At 47.1% G+C, this 21,842-nt stretch overlaps 1 protein-coding gene across 6 annotated transcripts in view; it reads left to right on the top strand.

Moving 5' to 3' along the window:
• HERC1 (HECT and RLD domain containing E3 ubiquitin protein ligase family member 1) overlaps positions 1-21,842 on the top strand; it is a 2,088,313-nt gene that overhangs the window by 342,642 nt on the left and 1,723,829 nt on the right. The gene's annotated exons all lie outside the window — the stretch shown is intronic.

The following is a 21,842-nucleotide window of genomic DNA, read 5'->3' as shown; positions in this document are numbered from 1 at the left end:
TAAGAATGTGTCCCGGATGTCAGTCTTTTCCGTTAAAGTAACCCCAGAGTCAGACCATAGTTCTGTGATGTATGATTTGGAATACGGGGGCCTCAGCAGTTGTACTAGCGTACGCCCTGGTCTTTCGCCTGGGCCATACCTGCGTGCTACCGCGTATTTGCTGAGGAAGTGAGTTTCTCTTTCCCCAGCTTCCCGAACCTCTACAGTAACGCCAGTTGAGGCCGCTCTCCCTCCGCAGTGTCGGGAACGAAGCATAAAGGCTTCCAAAGCAGTCAGCTGTTTTTCTATAGTGGGTAGCTTGTCCTTCAGATCTTTCAGTACCACTGCGTGTTTTGGATTGGCAATGACCCTGATGTATGCTTTGAAGGCCTCCCAAAGCGTTGCCCATGTGTCCACTGACCCCGTGTTTAGATCAAAATATTCCTCAATTGCTTCCCTAACTCCCGAGTCAAATAGGTCATCATTTAACACCCTGCCCGGGAATCTCCACTGGCGGTCATGACCCTCTGGTCTGGGAATGCGCAGCTTAACCAGGACCGGGGCGTGATCTGAGTAAGTCCGGGAGAGAATCACGATTGTGCTGTACTATGTGAGTGGGTTTGGGGCGAGTAGCCAGAAATCGAGTCTGGTCCAGGTGTCGTGTTGGGCTGAGTAATGGGTATAACCCGGGTTCGCTGGGTTGCGGATTCTCCAAACATCAGAGAGCTGAAACACCTCAAACGTGTCCAACAGCACCTGACGAGACCGGGGTTTGGAGTCCGGTCCGCCGCTCTAGAAAAGCTGTCAATAGTACGATCAATAAGCAAGTTAATATCCCCACCCAATAGCAAACTGCCAGTACCCATACGTAAAATGATGACGTCAAGCTCAGGGTTGTCAATGTTTGGGGCATATACGCACACTAGAGTAACAGTGTGACCCATCAATCTACCCACTACTATTGTGTATTGACCTTCTTGATCAGTGTGGCAGCAGGTCAAGGAGAATGGGAGTCTCTTGTGGATTAAAATCGCTGTACCACGGGCATAGGTACTGTAGTTGGAAAAGAAACGGTGAGCACCCCAGCCAGCCGCAAAATGTGTGGTGTCGTACCTGGGTAAGTGTGTCTCCTGCAAAGAGTCTATGTCAACGTTATGCTGTTGCAAATAATGTTATTTGAGAAAACAAAGGCTCCTGTGGAATGGTAATTATAATAGAATTACGCACAATGGCTATGCAGAGGGTTGAGGGGATGTCAAAAAGAAAGCTAACTATACACATACGAGGTTTGGTCAATGAGAGAAATTATTTATATAGAAATCACATAAATAACATAATACATACATGAGTGTTTGAGTAGACAAATATGTTTGTACAAAGGCTAAACATTAGATAATAGTGCCTGGTGTCCCAGTGAAAGTGCAATTGAACCTAAGCTAAAAAGTGACATAAAAAGTGACAAATGAGTAAGGTTTCAATTATAGAACATACTTGGCGACCTTTGAAATTATAGTCATGTGAGCCTCAACACTTTAAACAATCAAAAAATGCTGCCTCTTTGGTCTGTCGAAGGCGTTTTGACCCAGTTTAGGATATTGGGTCTCTTTAGGACCTGGCAGTGTGGGGACACCTAGAGGAAACAGTAGGGTCATATGATCAGCGTGTGGCCCTTGTAGGGAAATATTTCTGGTAAGACAGAAATGCTATATGTAAAAACTGTATGTCAACACTACCTGAAGGGGGGCCTGTACTGTCTGGTGATGAGATGCAGTGGCACCGTGAAAACAGTGTAATTAAAGAAACTAACAGGGGACCCGGCCGGGTGCTGTGGAAATAATGAGGAGAAAGAACAATGTGTTCAGTACACAGTACATGTGTGCTGGCATCTATGTGGTCACCTGTGTGGTGGACGGTGGACCATGGCACATAACTTACCCTTTGTGAGGGTAGTGGAAAGTAGGCAGATGTTCCCTGTGAGTTTCTTCTTGGACCATGATTGTAAAGTCCGGGAATAGGGACACAGTGGAGCCCTGCCATTTAAGCGCGCCACACTCTCTGGCCAAACGTAGGGCTGTGTCCGTCAGCGGGCGTGGTACTCGGCAGGGCTGTCCACTGTCACCCATGCTTTTCGCCATTGCAATAGAGCCCCTTGCGACTTGACTTCGCCAACATCAGACCCAGAGAGGCATCGGCTTTGCGGCTCGTGCCCTACTAGTTTCCATGTACTCGGACGGTGTTACTCTTTACGTCCGCAACCCTCAAGAGAACCTCAGCCCACTGGTTCATGAGGTAATACACTTTGGCGGCTACTTCGGTATTCAGGTGAACTGGAACAAGTCTGTGCTGTTTCTCCTCACCGATGCCACAATGCCCTTTGACCCGGACTATCCCTTTTTGTGGGTGTCAGAGCCCACCAGGTTCCTAGGTATCTGGGTATCTGACTGAGTAGGGACGTCGATGAACTTTGGAGAGCCAACTTTGGTCGCGCGGTGGACTGGTTGGAGTTCAAGATCCCCCTCTGGAGCCAGTTGCCACTATCTTTAGCCAGTCGCATAGCCATTGCTAAAATGGTAGTGCCTCGAAGTTTTTATACTTATTCGTCAATATCCCTATCCCTCTCACTGCACATTTTTCCGTAAAATTCGCTCTTTGCAAATCACTCTGATCTGGGTCGGCGACAACCCAGGATCGCATACAATATTCTGACCCTTCCAATGTCGTGTGGTGGACTTGGGCCTCCGATTTTAAACTCAATGCCTTCAATGCCCAGGCCAGTTTTTTTCACTTCTGGCTTCATCCGACTCCGTTCCAGCCCCACGTCACAGTGGAGGCTGACCTAACCGCCCAGTGGTCGCTCACAGCCGCTTTATTCGCCCCAGTGAAACCTCCACGTACTGAGATCGATGTTGTTGAGACCTTACGCTGGGCATGGGAGGGGCTCCAGAATATTTCAGGTTCGGACACGCTTTCCGCGGACGCCTTGCCCATTGCTCATCGCGTCACAATTCCCAACGCCTGGTGATCTCTCCTGCGCTCCCTGCCGGCGTTCCGCCCTTGGCAGCCGCCGGTGAAGGTCAATGAGCTGCCTCCTTTCCGCTCCCACTCCCCCCTGTTCCTTAAAGCCTCCCCTCTCCACTCATGGTGCCTCTCTCTGTGGTTTCCCTTTATAGGTTTAGTGTTTCCACAAATTTTTTCCTTTGTATTGATTTTCGGTGGTACATGTATGAGGTAACCTCCTCTATACCTTGTTGTATAACTGTACATGTTGATTTGACACGGTGCAATCTTGTACCTTTGCTGTGTTCAATTTTCAATAAAGGTTTTTGAAAACTTAAAATCAAAAATAAAAAGTGTAGGGCAGTTTCCCTGTCTCAAAAGTTCATTATACGTGCTATAATAGGCCGAGCTGGGCAGCTGGGATTGGGATGTGGGCCTTTGGATCGATGCCCACGCTCCACAACAAATCCAGGGGTGAACACCTTGTTTCCAAAAATGTCAACCAGCAACGATTCCACAAAGATATCCATTCTTCCCGTATTTTTGACTCTGGAACCCCAGTAATACGGAGGTTGAGGCGGCTACCGCGTGCTTCTAAATCTTCATTTTTAATTGCAATCTCTTTCACAAAAAGTTCCATGCGTTCCAGTCGTTTCATTGATTGGGCGGCACCGTCTTAAAGGTCCGAAACACGACCTTCTGTTGTGTCTAACTGTCGGTCATTAATGTCTGTTTTGGCCCCGAAAGTGTCCAGGCGCTTATCGAGCTTGTCGAACCTGTTATCAAGCGATTTGAACCCAGTCCTGAGTTCCACAAGTAAGTTGGGGTGGGAGGAGATTGCACCTGGCGCAGAAGCCGAGCCCTGGTCGCCATCCGCCATATTAGCGCTGCTGTCCTGTGCTTTGTCTGTAGTGATGGGAAATTATGTCACTCTCTGCTTGGGGTCTTTTTTGCCCATGCCTGTGTGCCCTTAGCAAAGTGATTGGTTCTCCGCTGTTGACAACAGCGGTTCGGGGTGAGAAGTGGGCACGTGGCAATAATGCCAAAGTGTTGTCGTAGTGGCCCCGCGGCTGTAAGATTAAGAGATATGAGGTGATAACGTTTTACAAGTAGACATCCACAATAGTGCCAAATTGACACAGCAGGCCCCAGACGTATTTGCAGTTTGGAAGTGTCCAGGAGTCTGGGGGAGAGTCTTCCGGTAGAGAATATGCTTAGATGGGAAAGTCGAACTGGAAAGCCCCAGGCAGTGCAGGGCATTAAGTCTGAGGCGGTGATCACTTACACTGTAAAGTGGAACAGCAGCGTCCCGGTAAACTCCAAGGTGTCCCTCATCGCAGTAGTGAACAAGTGTGTCCTCTGGAGCGAATTACAATGCTCAGACTCACACCGCTTTTATGTGGCGCAGATGGAACGGTGGCTGGACTTAGCCGCTCCTCAAGCCAAAGGGCGGGACCCCAATGCAGTCACTATATCGCCTTGTCCCTGACATCACACCAAGCTTGCAGGAGTGGGCTCGCGGTATGTCCAGTGTGCAACTTCCCCCACAGCCTCCGCGCACAGCCGGGCGGCTGCCTCCCTGACGCGCCCGAGGACCCTATCTCCCCGGGGGCCTACGGAAGTGTTGATAGTGTAATGCGCGGCCCCCGTGTGAGCTTAAAAAGGGGGTGCGAGAGGTGAGGGGGAGAGCGAGCACTACAGTCACCGCCGCCTGGACGCAAATCAGGTTGTCCGCAGCGGGCTCCTCCATGTGTCACTGGTGCAATCTCTAGTTTGCAACCCAGGTGCTCCAGCAGGCCGCGTTGCAGGCCACCACAGGTTCCGCCCCCTCAGTCCCCAGCGCAGATTTTTAATGGGTGCAGGCGGCTGTAGAGGATGAGAATAGCACTGCTGCTGCTCCTCCATCCGGAGAGGATTAAGTTCCTTGTGTTTCGGTGACCAGCAAGCCATCGCTAGGGAGACTGACAGATTATTGCTGGGCCACCAGTCGGGGCGTCAACACCGCGTGGCCATCTTGGTCCGCGGCTTCGCCACGCCCCATAAATCTACCTATTTAATATGGTTCCTCAATCTAGCTCCCAATCATAAATCCTTTGGGGCTTTGTCCCCCACTGTTTGAAAGAGCTTCTTGCATGATCAATTTAAATTTTGAACCAAAGTAAGAGTAGAACATAAGGCAGAAGGATCATGAAATGAAATTAGAAGCTGCAGAGCTTCTCTAAAACCTTTTTTTGGCCTGAACTTGTTTGCCACTTCTTGATGTGTGGCTTAGAGGATTGGACTGCACATAGTTTTAAATCTTATGTAAAACTAACAGGACTCCCTATAGATGAAGGACTTAGTTCTTTTTGAAGCAGTGAAAGTTACCAACTCCAAAGTAAACATAGTGCATGAGCATTAGAGACTGTTTTTCGGAAGATGAGGCACAGCTACAATGTTAGTTTTCCAGTACTCGGAGGGGAAGATACCTTTCATAGATTCTCATGCTTGAATCATTCCCAATCGTCAAAGGGGGAATCCCAGGGTACAACAAGAAGCAGTACAGTGTAACACATAACCAAGAACAGCTAGAAAACATTCACTTCAGCGTCTTCTCTACATCGTTCAAATTGAACCGAGCTCCAGCTAATCAAGTTGCAACATCCCTCCCTGAGAGGTTTCCTTCCCTCAGATATTCTACTGCAGGTCATGTGATGGGAGTCTCTCTGAGCTCTGCTCAGTTTATGTAGGTTTCAGTTCAAAATAACATCTTCAAAATAGCATATATTGAAGAGATTGGACTATCCGGAATGCCAGTCTGCTAAAGGGCTAATTAGACCTTGTGGAGCATGTGGTAAGAAGAGATTCCATTTAGAAGATACTCTAGGGAAACTTCCATCACTCCCATCACCCCCCCTATAAGGTAAAAGAATGCAAGATATGTGGTACTTATTCTTCTAAAACCTTAAGGCAGGGGAGGCTATTGCTATGGCTTCAAAAGCTTATACCCAAGGACAACCCAGTTTCTGGGGAACACTGAGAGGATTCTACAGAATCAAGCACTAAGCCTCATAAAGGGGAGAGGATAGGTGTTTGGACAATATCGGCAAGCGTGTTTCTACTATGTCAGTAATTACGTTCAGTGCAGCCAATTCCTTAGTGGTCCTCAATCACTATGACAGGCAGATGTGGTCCGAATTCGCTCTGTACATCAATAGCCTACCAGAGGATGCAAAAACTGAGGCATAAAAGATCCGGCAGGAATGTGAAAGAGCTTCATCAGAGATGATTGATTATGCGTGGACATCGCTTCTGCTGGTTTCCATCATTTGGGAGGTTCGGTTGTTCTTCGGATATGGGTGGTTGAAGGCTACTTCTTTCAGACTGAATTCCAAAGTAAGATCTTGCACATACCACATAAAGGAGAGACATTATTTGGCAAATATGTTGGCAATGCCCTATAGACAGTCAAAGCAGGTACAGGCATTTTCCTGGTCGCTGGGGAATTTGCAGATTAGGCAAATGCCCTTTGGTTGTGCAAGGGGCCAAGGGCTGCTTTCGTACAGAGAATAATATCAACCCTCTTGATATAAACCGACCACAGTATCCTCAGCAGCAATATAGGTAACCACCACCAGCAGCCTATGCCAAGCAAACACTGAACAGGAAACCGGGTTGCCAAGAAAGGGACACTGGACGAAGGCAGTGATAGTCTAAAAGTGGCTGTTAAGTATACTCATTTCCCAGTGCCACTCGGTGGGTCGAATCTGAAATTATTTAAACTAATGGAGAACAATAAGAGACCAATGGTTTTTGGACCTAATCACCTGCGATCATACTTTGGAATTCAATCAAAAACTACTTTATGCACCTCCACAGAAATCATCCCCACATCATCAATATATCTCGTCCAATTACAAATACTAACCATGCACAGCAATGAGAGCCATAGAAAACGTTCCCCATAACCAGAATGGAGTGGATTTCTATTCCCACGTATACTTAATCAGGAAAAAGACAAGCGAATGGAGAACCATCTTGGATCTGCGAAAGCTAAACAAATATCTAAGAATACAGTCATTTTGTATGGTTACTTTTCAAGACATTCTCCAACTTCTCAACCACGGAGACTAAATTATAACATTAGCCCTCCTGGATGCCTACTTTCATATCCCAATTTACTCAAAGCACCGCAAATTCCTAAGATTCGAGGTGGCCGGCACTCACTATCGGTTCAAAGTTCTATATTTTGGGCTCAAATCGACTCGCACATTTTTAGGTCTCGCCTGAGCCAGCGCGCATGCGCTGCTCTGCGAGGCTTCTAGTGAGGATTTTTAACTCTGAGCACATGCTCGTGCTTTTTTTTGTGCACATGCTATTGGCCTTTGCGTGCGTCTTTCTAAGAAAGACCGCACGCAATTGGCCAAAGGCGGGTGCATGTAATGCATTCTCTCTCCCCTAGCCTAGGGAGCTCGGGAGCGAGCAGCAGTGCGTCCGGGTGCCAACTGTGTACCTCGCATTCCTTTCGCGGCCGTGCTTGTTTTTGTAAAGTTCTAGTTCTATTGAAAAGCGCGCTTACACATCTATGTAAGTCCATGTTATATTAACTTGCATAAATACATTTACTGCTCGCCCTATTACACCCCAATGAAAAGTACTTTGAAAAATTAGAGGTAGGCGGTAGCTAAATGCTAAGTAAGCCGCTTTGAGAATTTTAACAGGGACACCAGCCGGCCTCTCCCTCCTGTGTCTTTTCCCGTTGCCCCGGCCTCACGTACCTGGTGCACTGCCACTATTTCACCTGTCTTCAGTTCCGTTTAAATCACAGTCGCCAGTCCAAAACCATTTCAAATCCAGGGCACGCAACTGCTCACTCGATAACGTCGGGAACAAGAGAGATGCGCTGTGCACTCTCGAGCAAACCCTGGCAGTCAGCAAGGAAAGGCGGTACTTTGCAAACATGTAACAACGTTGCGTTTTATTTTTTGTGGCATCGCGCCATGCATTTTAACGTCATGCAAACACAATATAAACATACAATATTCTACGAGTAACGTTTGCTTCATGTTTACTCCTTAACACAATTTGCAATAGAAACCATATCTGTGGGTCGTTTTTTCCCTAACTGCACTATACCTCTACCTTTCTATAACTGAACGTGGACATTTTGCAGTGTTTAAATGGTGAAACATACATAGCTCAAAATTTGCTTGCTTTATTAGGCTATCTCCTATGTCAAACAAACTTCGTCACTCTGCCCCGCCTCCTTTGTGTATTTAGCTCTTTAAAAAAAAGAGTAGCAATATTTCCCCTTCGGTTCAAATGGATTTCTGATGTCTTTTCTTAGACTGCCGTTTTGTGAGCTTCGCCTAACCAGGCAGTGTCTTTTTTTAGCCACACCCTGCCGGTCAACAATAGCATTTTACTGGTGCATACAGTTTAAACGTTGTTTCGACTCTGTGAATCATTTCAAACCGAGGCTTGGCATGCAAAAGAGGCGTTACTAAGCGAACAGGAGCTGTTAGTGTGCCCTGTACGCGCAGTTTTAGGTCCAACCACAGAGTCAAAGAGTTACTGCCGGTGGTTTTCTCTGTGTTATTCTGCTCGTTGTGGATCCATGGCGGGTATCCCACCAGATTCATCCCAGTGCCACTAATTTGCTAACCACACCCACGTGGGATGTTTTGGGACAGAAACAGCAGCAGTCGCATTTGAGTTGTATTGTTATTACGTTTGTATAGGGAGCATTTTACCAAGCGTTTGTAAGGCTATATTATATTTGGCTTTTGAATGAGGCACACGGGTTGGGAACGAATACATACATCCTGACTAATTCCTTTATTTTTTGTCGACAGATTCATCTTTAAGCCAAGCCAGAATGTTCCAGGCTTGGAAGGTTTATGCATGCCAGCCTTTGGTGGTCTTCTCGAGGCAGCTGAGATCCAGCTGTCCCCCCAGGAGACACCACAGGGCACTTGTCAGAATAAAGTAACTATGGGTTGCTTCCCAGATGTCTTTGGTGGGTAATGGAACAAGCTACTTATTGTGGATAGTGCCAGAACATACAACGGGCTGTGGTCCTCCCCATTGTTTACATTTGGTTGGCTTTATTGATCTTGTTAATTGCCGTTACTTTAGCTGTGCGTTGACTTAAATAGCACCCGCGGCTTAGGAACAAACAACATCTCCTAATATGTATTTTTTCGAATGCTAGTCTGCTTCTGCCTTACACAAGATGACGGTACTATATTGCATTCATTCAAATTAAGTAGTGCACGGAGGTGCTCACTCCATAGAGTGAGCCTTGCATTAGTACCTTGGTTTTCACACTGTTAGAGCAGACAGTGTTTCCTCTGTTGCACACTCAGTGTTCAAAAGACATTACCCGATTTACTTTTAGCTGTGCGAGTACCCACGCTTTGATTGTTCATGCCTCTCTTAAGATGGCAACCCACTGACTGCTCTCATCATATTTCATGTAGCTGTCAGTGGTGCACGCAGTGCTCTCTGGTATTAAAGCCTGCCCTCCTCTGCTCCCCTTACCCTGTCTTCTATAAAAAAAGACAAGCATTGGCATAGCCAATAGGTCTCGCCTTTGGGAACTTGTAAGTAAAAAAAAAAAAAACTGAAGTGTAAGACCTCACGTTTACATTTACTGCATCCCAAATACGAAGTAAATGTAAACGTGAAGTCTTATACTTCGTTTTTTTTTCCAACTTACAAGGTCTCCCAGGCGAGACCTATTGGCTACGCCAATGCTTTTCACAAATTGTCCCTCATTAATACAAAAAGGCCATCCGGTATTCCCGTATCTCGATTACTGCTCGATAAAGATGCCTTCTCATCAAGCGGCAGCAAAAGGAACCAGCGGCTGTCTCAATCTATTCAGCAAACTAGGTTTTACTCTCAGTCTGCAGAAGTCGCCACTTCAATCATTAAAGTTTACAATTTTCTTGGGTGCATTTCCAGACACCATGAAGGAAAAGGCATATCTAACAGTTCAAAGGAAAACCAACTTCAGACTTCTAGCACAGGAGTTACTGAAAAGAAAGTCTGTTTCAGTTTGCTGATTGATGTCCCTTTTAGTGATGATGTCCTCTTGCATTCCTTTAGTCCCATTTTGCCTTCTCCAAATGAGACCTCTACAGGAAGAGCTAGACAAACAATGCATAAAAACTCAAGGCTCTTTCGAGAAAATAATTCAAATCACTCCAAAGTTGAAAATGGCTCTTCCGTGGTGGATTCAAGAGACAAATCTCTTAACAGAATTACATTTCCTACCACAAAATGCAGAGTTAGTATTTTTTTCATTTTTTTAAACCTTCATTTATCATTTGATCAATAACAAACAACAAATTAGCATAGGCAATGACATGTTGCATGAGTTTAAGATGGGCCATGGTAGAACCTAATCACTTTGTTCACGCTCTATTTCATAGCTGTGCTGATGAAATTACAATCTGCCTTGATCCTAGTTCCCTTGACCACATGCTTTTATTAGCCTTCAGTCATATTGGGGAAAGGTTGCTGAGATCTTCTATTTGCCCACCACAAAATCCCTTCCCACTGCTTTAAAAAGGTTGGCCCTAGATGTTCTAGGTCCTGCGTCATTTTAAAGGTGCTCTTAAAACAACTCCCAGAGATAACACACAAGTGGTAACGTTAAAAAGAGTTAAAGAGAAGGAACGGGACATTGAAGGATAGAGCTTGGGAGGTCCTGACCCAAGCATGCACAGTGAGAAATGGCTTGGTCTTTTGGCGCATCATCAATGAGCCCTTATTCGCACAGGAGAACACCCCTACTATGTGTCATATTACAGCGCATGACTGGGTTATCCACTTTGAGAGTATGTACGACCGCACAGGTTGTTCAGTTATATCAGAGCAGGGAGTTGTGGAGTTTAAATCTGGTTTTTACCTTGAAAGGAACAATTCGGGGCATCAAGGGTCTCACAAGGCAAAAGGCCCCGGCCCGATGGCTTTCCGCCTGACTTTTGTTAGCAATATAATCAGATGCTGATCTTGATCTTAAACACTACTGGAAGGGATGGTGCTCCTCTTTCCTGGTCATCTTCCATTATGGTGGCCATCTTCAAAAAGGGTAATAAAGATAATTTGCTGTTCTATAGGCCAATATCGCTTATAGATTCAGTTGTTGAGGTCCGGGGGTGGGTGCTGCTAGACAGACTTAAAGTTTGGACAGATGAAATATTATTATTTCAGAATCTCAATATGGTTTTCAGTTGGGCAAATCCACCATTGAGTAATGTAATGTATGACTCTCTATATTGTAATCAATAAATATACTATTACTCGTTCCGAAACAGTCCACATAGCCTTTATTGAACAGCCGCTAATTGCTGCCAACACAGATTGTTCATTTATTGGTTTGCGTCCCCTTCCTGTACTCTTATACGCGGGCAACATTTTGTTGCTGGCAACGATGGCTAACAGCTTGTAACGTCCCATGAACTACTTTAAATCTTTCATGAGGGAGTTAGATCTGTCTGTTAACCTCACCAAATCATATATTATGGTGGTGGGGCCCCAGCCAACCTGAACTAAGACCTTTACCTTGAATTGTCTGACATTGGCAAAGGTTAGGAGTTTCTCTTACTTGGGGATGTTATTTGACTCCAAAATGTGTTGGAAACTGTAGGTCTTGGCCAAGCAGCAGGAGGTGAGGAAGTCCATTTTCGCTGTTTTTAGTTTTGCATCCAGGAGGTGGGAAGTAGACCACTTAAGACCCTTGTTAAGATCTATCTGGCAAAGTGTGCCTCAAAGTATGGGATTGACATTTGGGGCATTTTGGCTGCCAAAGAGCTCCGGAAGATGCCACCCCGCTATAAGTTACATGATTGAACCAGAGTCAAAAATACGATGAAACAATCAACTGGCATATTCAGACTGACACATTATTTCTAGCTGTCCAGTGGGTAAGCTCCAATAGCATCTGCTAACTGGGCCATCAGTATTCGTCTCTCCCTTCTCAATTCCTCTGTAGGGGAAATGCAGATGTCCCCCCTATATTTGTTCCCCTTTCCCCATTTATGGTCCCATTTTTTAGGGCATACCCGTCCCTTGAACACTGTTTTTTCTGCTATCATTGCGCTATCCATGTCCTTCGCCCAGTCACTTAATTGTGGAGTCATGGCCACCCCCCATTTTTGAGCGATGTTGCGCTTGGCGATAGTCCAACCCATTGAGGCCCACGTCTGCCCTGCCTGTGAGAGGTCAGTAGCCTCCCAGATATTGAGGAGGCAGAGTTTGGGAGAAGGTTTCAGGGGTTTGTCACATGTCCTTGCAAGTTGGTGGGTAACTTCTCCCCAATAGTGTTGTATATATGGGCAGTCCCAGAGTATATGTATGAAGGTACCGATTTGGTCACATCTTCGGAGGCAGAGTGGATCAGGTCTCCTACCCAACCCAAATAGTAGTTTGGCGTCAAAATAGACCCGTTGAAGAATTTTGAGTTGGACGAGTCTGAGTTGCATAGGGATCGCTACCTCTCTGGGAGGGCCAGTGCATCTCTCCATTACTCGTCGTATATATCCCACAGGTCAGTCTCCCAATGCAACCATAACTTCTGCATCATGTCAGCCCCATTATTCACTAGTTTCTTATAGGATATGGAGATGGCTTTGCAGTCCATTGGATCCAATAGTAGTCAGTCCTCTAGCGGGGAGGAGTCGGGAAGGGGCAGTGGAAATGGCGTGGATAATTTGGTGATACCGAAAAGTCTCAGAGGGTGCAAGTTGGTACTTAGCCTGGAGGTCAGCAAATATGGCCAACTTCCCCTTCACCCACCCGATTGTGTCCCATTTGTCAAAGCCCGGGCAGATACTGAGTCGACCCAGTATGTCAGAGGGGAGTTGCTTTAGTTAGACGGTTGTGCCACCCCAGCTTTCTCGTGACTCCATGCCACTCTTTAATTGTACGAGCCGAGGGGGCCAGTCAGGTGAAGTTTGCGATGATTGGTATATAGCGCCCTATATAACCTCCCCGCCCCATAAGCCAATGGTCAGTGTGGAAAATGGGATCGTCATGTGAACAAAACGCCCATCTGTTGATGACCGTCAGTTGTGAAGCCTGATAGTAGAGTCGTATGTCTGGCAGCGATATGCCCCCGTTGTACCATCCCATGGTAAGTTTGTTCATGGCAATTCCTGGTGGTGGGTCCTCCCCCAGCAACCCCCGCACTACGCCTTCAATTTGAGCGAAATATGAGTCCGGGACAGGGTTGGGAGCATTTTGCAGTGCGTAGAGGAAGTGCGGCAGGGCAAGCAAGAGAGGGAGGGGCAGCGATCGCCAGTGTCGAACGTCTGACTTTAGGCGCTGGAGGGGCACCAGCAGATTCCGCTCAAAGAATAGATTAACATCGGAAGTGACGAAAACGCCCAGGTATCGAAAACCTTGAAGTGCAACCGAATTTGTCGTAGCCCCTCGGACTTGATGGCGGCTTGCCCCAAAGTACATACATCTGGGATTTGGACCAATTTATCCGATACCCCGAGTGCAATATGTGAAAGATGTGTAATACCCTTCGCAGCGAGAGTGCCGGTGAAGCCAGATAAAGCAATATGTCATTCACATAGTGATATTCGGTCCTCATGGTCATTTGTCCATTTAATTCCCCGCGTACCCGGATCTCCCCTGATCCAAACGGCGAGTGGCTCCAACACCATGGCGAAGAGGAGCGAGACAATGGGCAACCCTGCCATATGCCTCGCTGAAGAGGGAAAGAGGCAGAACGATGGTTGTTTACGGTGACATGTGCAGTGGGATGCGTGTACAGTAGTCTGATCCATCTAATCAGCTTAGGTCCAAACCCCATGCGAGCCAATGCGGCGAAAAGATAATCCCATTCGATGGTATCAAAGGCCATGGTGGTGTCTAGTGACAGTAGGATTGCTTCCTCCTCGATGGTACTAAGTCTTCCCAATGCCCCATGCACCTGTCGTAGATTTCTAGCCATATTTCTGCCTGGCATGAAGCCAGACTGGACTGGATGAATTATTTCAGTGATGTAGGGAAAGAGTCGATTGGCCAGTAGCTTGGCGAGAATCTTTGCATCCATTGTGATTAGGTAGATAGGGCGATACAATTTGCAGTCTTCCGCCGGCTTGTTGGGCTTGTGGATGACAACAATAGCGGCAGTGTGAATCTCAGCCTGGAGGAGTCCCGACTCATAGCATTCCTTATACAGGCTCAACAGGTAGGGTGCTAGTTTTGTCGCCATCGGTTTAAAAAGCGCAATAGGGAGGCCGTTGGGACCCATTGCTTTGCCGGAACGAACATCTTGTATAGCTCTTTGGACCTCTGCCTCAGAGATGTCCTCTTTCAGGGCATCTCGATCGTGTGGGGAGATGCACACCACATTTATGGTGGCAAGGAGATCTGCCAACATTGAGGCTTGAGAGGTCTCTGGGACCCTATACACCTCCTCAAAATGAGACGCTATCCCTTGGTGGTCAGTTAAGAGTGCACCGTCCGGGCCCTTGATTGCTCGTACCCATCACGTTGCCTGCTCCTTGCGTTCCAGCCATGCCAGGGGTTTGCCAGTGCGCTCGCCTTGTTCATAGATCCGATGACGGGTAGATAGGGAGCACATTGTGGCCTCCTCCAAAAGGAGTTGTCTGTAATCCTGTCTTTTCATTTTAAGGGATTGGGGGCCTGAGAAATGGCCTCCTCATGTTCGAGATGTCCCTCTACAGTTCGACCACCCTCCTGGATCTTCGGTCCTATGTCCCACCCTTAGTGACAGTGCCCTGCCCTTAATTACCGCACCGAATGCTCCCCAAAGTGTCACAGCCGAAGTGACGATCCCACATTTTCAGCAAAATAATAGTATCTTGCCGTAGGCTTTCCTTAATGTGGGGTATTTTTAGTGCCCACTGTTGTATCATGATTGGGCCGGGACCTCTGGTGCATTGTGCACCAAAGATTGTCAAAATAGGGGAATGATCGGATATCCCTCGTGCCAGACATTGGGAGTCAGTGAAGGCGTCTATATCTTGGGTGTGGGTGAACAAATAATCAATTCGAGACTGACTACCATGCGCCCCAGACTGAAACGTGTATTGCGTGCGGTGAGGGTGCAGCCACCTCCATATATCAACCACCCCCAGGGCGCTGGTGAATTCCTGAAGTTGCGAGCCTTGTGTCGGGTCTGCTCGGGGTGGAAGTCGGTCACGTGAGCCACCCATGGTCAAGTTAAAGTCGCCCTCCAATATTAATGCTCCCATGGGCAGGTCTAATAGCAATGCCCCCACATCGATGCAATGTCAGTCGCTATAGTCCGGGTGGGGCATACACGGAGACTACCTTAATGACACGGCCTTCCCATGTGCCAGTGACTGCAGAGTATCTGTCCTGAGCGTCTGTCCAGGTGGTGTGAACCATATAGGGGCAGCCTTTGCAAAGGAGGACCCCCACCCTCCTAGAACCCGTGGTAAATCTAGAATGTACTATCATTCGGTATTCCTTCCTGCTGAGGGCCATGCATGAGTTCCCTATTAGATGTGTCTCTTGTAGCATTACAGTGTCAAATGCATGTTGTTTAACATATTGTAGGGACAATACCCCTTTTGATTTTGCCCCTCAGTCCATTTACGTTCCAAGTGAACATTCGAAGTCCCTGACCAGGCGCCATAAGAGCGTTTCATCGGTAAAATTACATCATCGGATGGGCCTTCCCTTGGGGTGTCTCCTGAGTCCCCCCTCACAACAAAACCAATTCCACCAATTTGCCAGAAATCGCTTCGAGAGACGTCGCTGGCACAAAAAACATTGGGACCAAGCATGTTACCCACATTCCAAGAATCGCAATGCACCGATGCAAGAAACCAACCCCCCCACCCCCCCAACAAATTAAACTGGATTCCCCACCCTGCCTACCTGCACGACGGGACTAAAACCGCCCGCCACCCCTATATGCAGAGTGCCTGTCGCCCACCCTTGAGTAACTTTGGGAACGTGAGCAACCCCACTCCCTAAGACCACCTTATACAATACTCATTCTCTGCCCGGCCAATGCGCTCCCTCAAGGCAAAACATAAGTTATTGAATATACAGGGCATATAAATCCGATATAGAGCACGTTCCTTAAACAGTCGCCTGGACCAGCTACCATTGATAACTTCGGAAACATGAGCAACCCAACTTCCTCAGCCGCCAATACCCAAGTACTGTAGTCCGCCCCGGCCAATAGACCCGTAGGGTAAAACATTAGCGAATGCACGTCTGCAGGGTAATCATGACAAATGTGCAGCCAAAACCTTAAGGAGACCTATATATCAGCAAACCAAACAAAGAATGAATCAATTGACATAGGCAGAACACAGAAGAGGACACTTGCAACGAAACCACCTCCCCCTTACCCCCCCCAGTTGTCGAGTTTCTAAATGATCAAGCCCTCCACCCATTTCTGAGTTGGATCAGGACCTAGTCCAAGGAAGAGTTGGGTCTTAATCATTTGATCATGAGGGATTGCATGTAACTTGATGCCACCCTAAAAATACTTTGGCTTTTTTAAATAAGGGACTTGGTCTTCAAACTCTAGAGAGGAAAGTATTCTCTAACCCAGTGGGTATTTGAACAGGGGATTATAATTGGGTAAAGGATTGTTTATTAGAAAGGTAGACGTGGCTCAGGGAGGAGGTCGAGTTACTGAAACCTACTATTAGGAAATATGTCCTGATAACCGTTACATAAAATATGGAACCTTATTTAACTTTTGTGAAACATAATAGCAACAGATATTTGCTTGTAAGATTCAGATTTAACCTTTTACTCCAGTCTTTAGCCACCCTACGAGGTTGTTATGACTTCAATTCTCTGCGGTTGAGAAAGAAAGTCCCCGCAGAGCATATTGCAGTTTATACTGAGATCTTTTATTCTTCTGCTACTTAAACGGCTAGACCTTTAACAAGTTTGCCATTCTCTTTTGCATTTACAGATGTTAGCAAATGAGTTTGTTCTTGCAAATGTTGTATGTTTAAGAGCTGCAGTTCTATACGGAGCTCACATGACGAGTAATTATTCTGAGCTTTTGTCTGTTAAGGATTACAGTGTTTTTATGTATTGTTTTTATGCATTTTTGTACACAAGCTTTTATGGTTTACAACATAAACCAAATAAAAAGAAATTGAGTTGACATGTTGCGTACATATCAATAACAGAACATGTAGTAGCCCATCAACATATTACCACCAACATAAAACATTACATAATGGTAGTACCAGGTGTTAACAGTATACAAGGTCCATCAGAACACCAACATACGTTACTCAGTGTGTGCCGGACTCCCCACGTCTGACAAAGATGTAACATTCTGAAGAGAGTCAGCACCAGATATAATTCCTGTGCCCCCTAGAAATCTGTTCTCCATACCTCCATATCAGCCTGTAATTTGTCATTTGTTTGCACATGATGGTGGTGTTGTTCCTCCGCTTGTGACCATTCAGAAATGTCACAAACCTACTGGTCCCTTCTGGAGCCCTAACACCCACCCAGGTAATGGCTACCCACCTCCAGGCCAACACTAGAGCCAACTGCAAGAAACAGTATGTCATCTTAAGTCTCGTGGGCCTGGCAAGTTTCCCCAGCAAACTGTGCTGTGCAATCAGCTCACTGGTCAGAGCAGTGGTCCTTTGCAATCTACCCACCACAATAAACCAGAAGGCCGCCTATGCCGTGCTGCCCCTCGCCAAGTGCATACAATTTGCACTCACATATCCACAACATGGGCCAGCTGGAGAATACCCTGAATCATATTTATGTAAAAAATTATAGTAGTGTTTCAGTCTAAAGCGGGTGTTGTTAGACACAGATTTCAGTAGCTCACAGACTCTGGCCCACTCTACTTCTGGCATGGGTGCATCTAGATCTGCTTCCCAGGTCTGCCTCACCTGCAGCTGTTTGTGAACACCGTCCGCCTGCTGAGCTTTGTACTCAAGGGAGATAAGATGACATCTCAAGTCCACCTGCAGTAATGCACCTAATACAGCCGAGTCCGGCGACGTAGCAGGGAAGGATACCCATATCTGCTTAACTATCTCAGTCATCCAAGCGTATTGTATAAATTGGACTGTTCCTAGGCCAAGTGCGGACTTTGCATTCTCGAAAGAGAGGAAAGTATCATCGTGGTTCAAATCCCCACCCAGGTCAAAACCCCCGTCATGCCACAAATGAATCAACATCACCCCCTCTACTTGATGGATCCGAGCCAGCTCCCAAAACGACAATTCCTTATGAAAAGGTGCCCTCTTCATCACCACCGTAACCACATTTGCCAAATAGTAGCGGGCTGCCACGCTTTGTAAGACGCCTCAGTCGGGCATGTTGAGCCCACCATCTGCATCTCTGGAAGCTTATCATCCTCCATCAGCCGGCCTACATAGCTTTTTTCCCAATTGTCCCCCCTCATCCATCCAGTGAGCTGTGTGCTGCAGGTGTGATGCATAATAATAAAATTCGAGATTTGGGACACACAACCCCCCATCTTTTTTCCCTTTCATCGTTGTTGTCTGACCCACTCTACTCCTCTTCCCAGCCCGTCAGAGCAAGTTGAGGAGTGCATTCAACCATCGGAAAAACTCCGGCCTACAAGGCGCACATCGACTGCAGGATGGTATATAAACATTACGGCAACAGCACCATCTTTGACACTGCGTCCTACCAATAAGCGATAGCGTCAAAATGTTCCAGAACCGTACTGAACTATGCTAGTATACCAGCATCCTCTAAACATTATATCTCAATTGCTTTTCCTTAGTGTGCACCACCATCTCTCCCACATACTGAAAAGATCTAGCTCCGATCTCAACCCCAGTTCGAGTAGCAACCACAGGTGACCCCTCCAACGCCTTCAAAGGGAATAATAATGTCTTCGCTCTATTAAGTCAGAGAACGACACACCACCAACGTCCTACAAAAGCAGCAACAATATGGGCAGCAACTCTCTAAGGGCGCACACATAGAACAAGGCATCGTCAGCATAAAGGAATACCACATGTCTACTCCGCCCAAGTTCAATCCCCCATTCGTGCTTTACCTGTCAGACCTGAATGGCCAGCGACTCACCCACCGAGACAAACAAAAAGGGTGATAAGGGGCTACCCTGTCTAGTGTCTCTCTCTTTGTCCCGCCGAGTAATATTGCTCCATCCCGACTCTTGTGACTCGATCAGTACATAAGTATTATCCAGGCCCTGAACCGAGTACCGAATCCTATGGCTTGCATGACTCTCAGAAGATACCCCCAGTCCACTATGTTAAATGCCTTCTCAAAATCAATTGAGGTCAACACCATTTACTTCTAGGCACCTCCCACCTCTTGTAAGGCGTGCGTCAACCTCCATAGGCTCATGGTTGTGCTGCGGCCTGGGAGGAAAGCCGCACTTTTCAAGATGAACCAACCCGATCATTGCGGTTTGCTATCGATTGACTAGTAACTTACTATCTTAACATCAGTGTTGATCATTGTGACAGGGCTGTATGCCACCGGGTCAGAACCGTCACTGCCCGGTTTGGGCTTCATACATATAATACCGTCCCTCAAACTAGTCTGGAGCTGTCCTGACTTGCCAGCCTCCAAAAACACCTGAGCAACTTTTAGGTCAGCACCTCTGAATTCCCTGGGAAACCGCCCTCCCACCCCCCGTAGTAAGACCCACAGCTCTTCCAGCTTGAGGTCCTCCTGATGTTCCCTCAGTTAATCCTCTCCCACCCTGTAAACGTTTAAAGCTGCCACATAAGCCTGCTAACTATCTGATGTTCTGCGAATGCCACTACAGTACCCCCCCTCCAGATGTTCCTGAAAGGTTGCCACAACTGCCTCGCACGTTGTCGCCACCACGCCATCTGCATCGTTTAGGTGGAGTGCCGGCCCTGTAGGAGAACATACCTACCCTCTATGTCCGCCTCCATATACGTGAGCGCGAATGGCATCATTAAGGTGTGTTTCTTGGTGAAAGGCAATATTCACTTTGTGTCGCTTGAAGAAGGATAACTCTCTGTACCGCTTAATGTATGTGCCCCATCTCCGGACATTCCCGGTCAATGACTTAAGGGCACCACCCATACATGCACATCATCCATGTATCGCATACTTCCATGCATTGCTTCCTGTGACAATTTGATCATGCTACAAAATGAATAGCTATAATAAATAGCTCCATAACTATAAAACAGTTCCCCCCCCTCCCCTGGACAAACATAGTGTAGCCATCTTCCTATGCAAGTCCTCACTACATGTGCCAGGACCGCATGTGAACCTCAACCTATCCAACAGGGACAGGTAATCCCAAACCCCACACTCCCCTGCCGGCACCGCCTAATCCTCGTGCCACGTAGCTCAACATCGCACAATTATTCAGTAGGTGCAATTCTCCAAACAGTAATCTCATCTGTGCCACACTTTTACACATGCTCCCGGGCCACAATAACCCCCTCACACCCCGCAGTAGTGTGCCAGGCTCCTGAACACATCGCACCCCCGAAGGCCCTGCAGCTAATAAACATACACATATTGAGGCTCCACCTCTGGGCCACTTCATCCCGATTATAGGTCGCAGAGAGGCTGAGTTCCCAGCAAGTATCCCCTCCTTCAAACCCATCCCATCCCATCCCCCACACAGCTCAAGAGACACATAGAAACACTAATAAAACACATATTATATCACTCTACAGGAATTTCTGTGTCTGTCTGGGATTAGAGTAGCATAAGTAGTTTTAGTGTCTAGGACAAGGAAAGCCAGAGGAGGCGTGAGCAGACCAGACTCAGTCATCTACGAGGGTCTCCGCCCCATCGCCTGCATAGTGCCATCCTCCTGTCTCATAACTCTTTGCACTCTTAGCCCAGTGCCCTAGATCTGTCTCTTTCGAAGAAGCCCCTACAGGCTCCCTGCTCCAGGGCAGCCCTCAGGTGCCAAGCTCTAACCTGCGGCCTTTTCCCAGATTTCCATCCAGTCCCAGACCTCCTCAGGGTGTTCAAAAAAGTGTGCCTTCCTGTTGGCCAGAAACTTAAGGTTGGAAGGGTAAAAGCATCATATATTTCAGGTTCATATTCCTCAGCTTCTGCTTCACCTCCACAAACAACTAATCCGCTCCTGCACTTTTCTGGTATAATGAGGATAAAATGCAATCGTGATTTTCATATAAAAGTTAGGCCTGCTCTCTAGCAGCCCAAAGACTGCAGTCCCTGTCTCTGTAGTTCAAGATTTTGACTGTAAAGGCCCGAGGAGGGGCACAAACACATGGCCAATCACAAAGTTGTTGGAAAGGCCCTGTGGCTTCAACTGCTGTTGCACCCACAGTTCTAGGAAGCTTTCAGCAAACGTGCCTCCATGCACTCCAGGCAGCCCCAGGAGACTATTACTATGGCAACTGCTGCCCTCTGTGTCTTCCACCCTAGCGTTTAGGTCCCTGGTAACCGTTGTCATTCTTGCCATTTGCTGCTTTTAGGCCACCACCTTTCCAGTGAGCATTTCAATTTTGCCCTCTGCTGTCGTCACTTTCTCAACCACTTTGCATAAGTCCGCCCGGAGCAAATTAATATAGATAGCTATAGTCTCAGGTCTTCAAGATCACACAATTCAGGGCTTGTGGACACCCCCACAATAGAGCCCTCAACATCAACCACATGGAATTGGTGGCTACTCAGTATGCTCTTCGAGCATTCCTTACACTCATTCGCACCTGGGTCTTTTTAGACTGCACGGACAACACTACTGCCGTGTTTTACATACAGAAGCAAGTTGGCAAGCCCTTGCTCCAGCCATCTGTTATAGCCCAGGGCATCTGCAAGTGGTCAATACATCACAAAGCTTTGTTGGTTATTCAGTATATTCTGGTCAGGTCAACAACTTGGCAGACCTGCTCAGCAGG

Source organism: Lissotriton helveticus, chromosome 3_2 (genome assembly GCF_964261635.1).
Source record: "Lissotriton helveticus chromosome 3_2, aLisHel1.1, whole genome shotgun sequence".
NCBI lineage: Eukaryota > Metazoa > Chordata > Amphibia > Caudata > Salamandridae > Lissotriton > Lissotriton helveticus.
The sequence above is the reverse complement of the archived record's forward strand: the minus strand, read 5'-3'. Positions and strand labels throughout refer to the sequence as shown.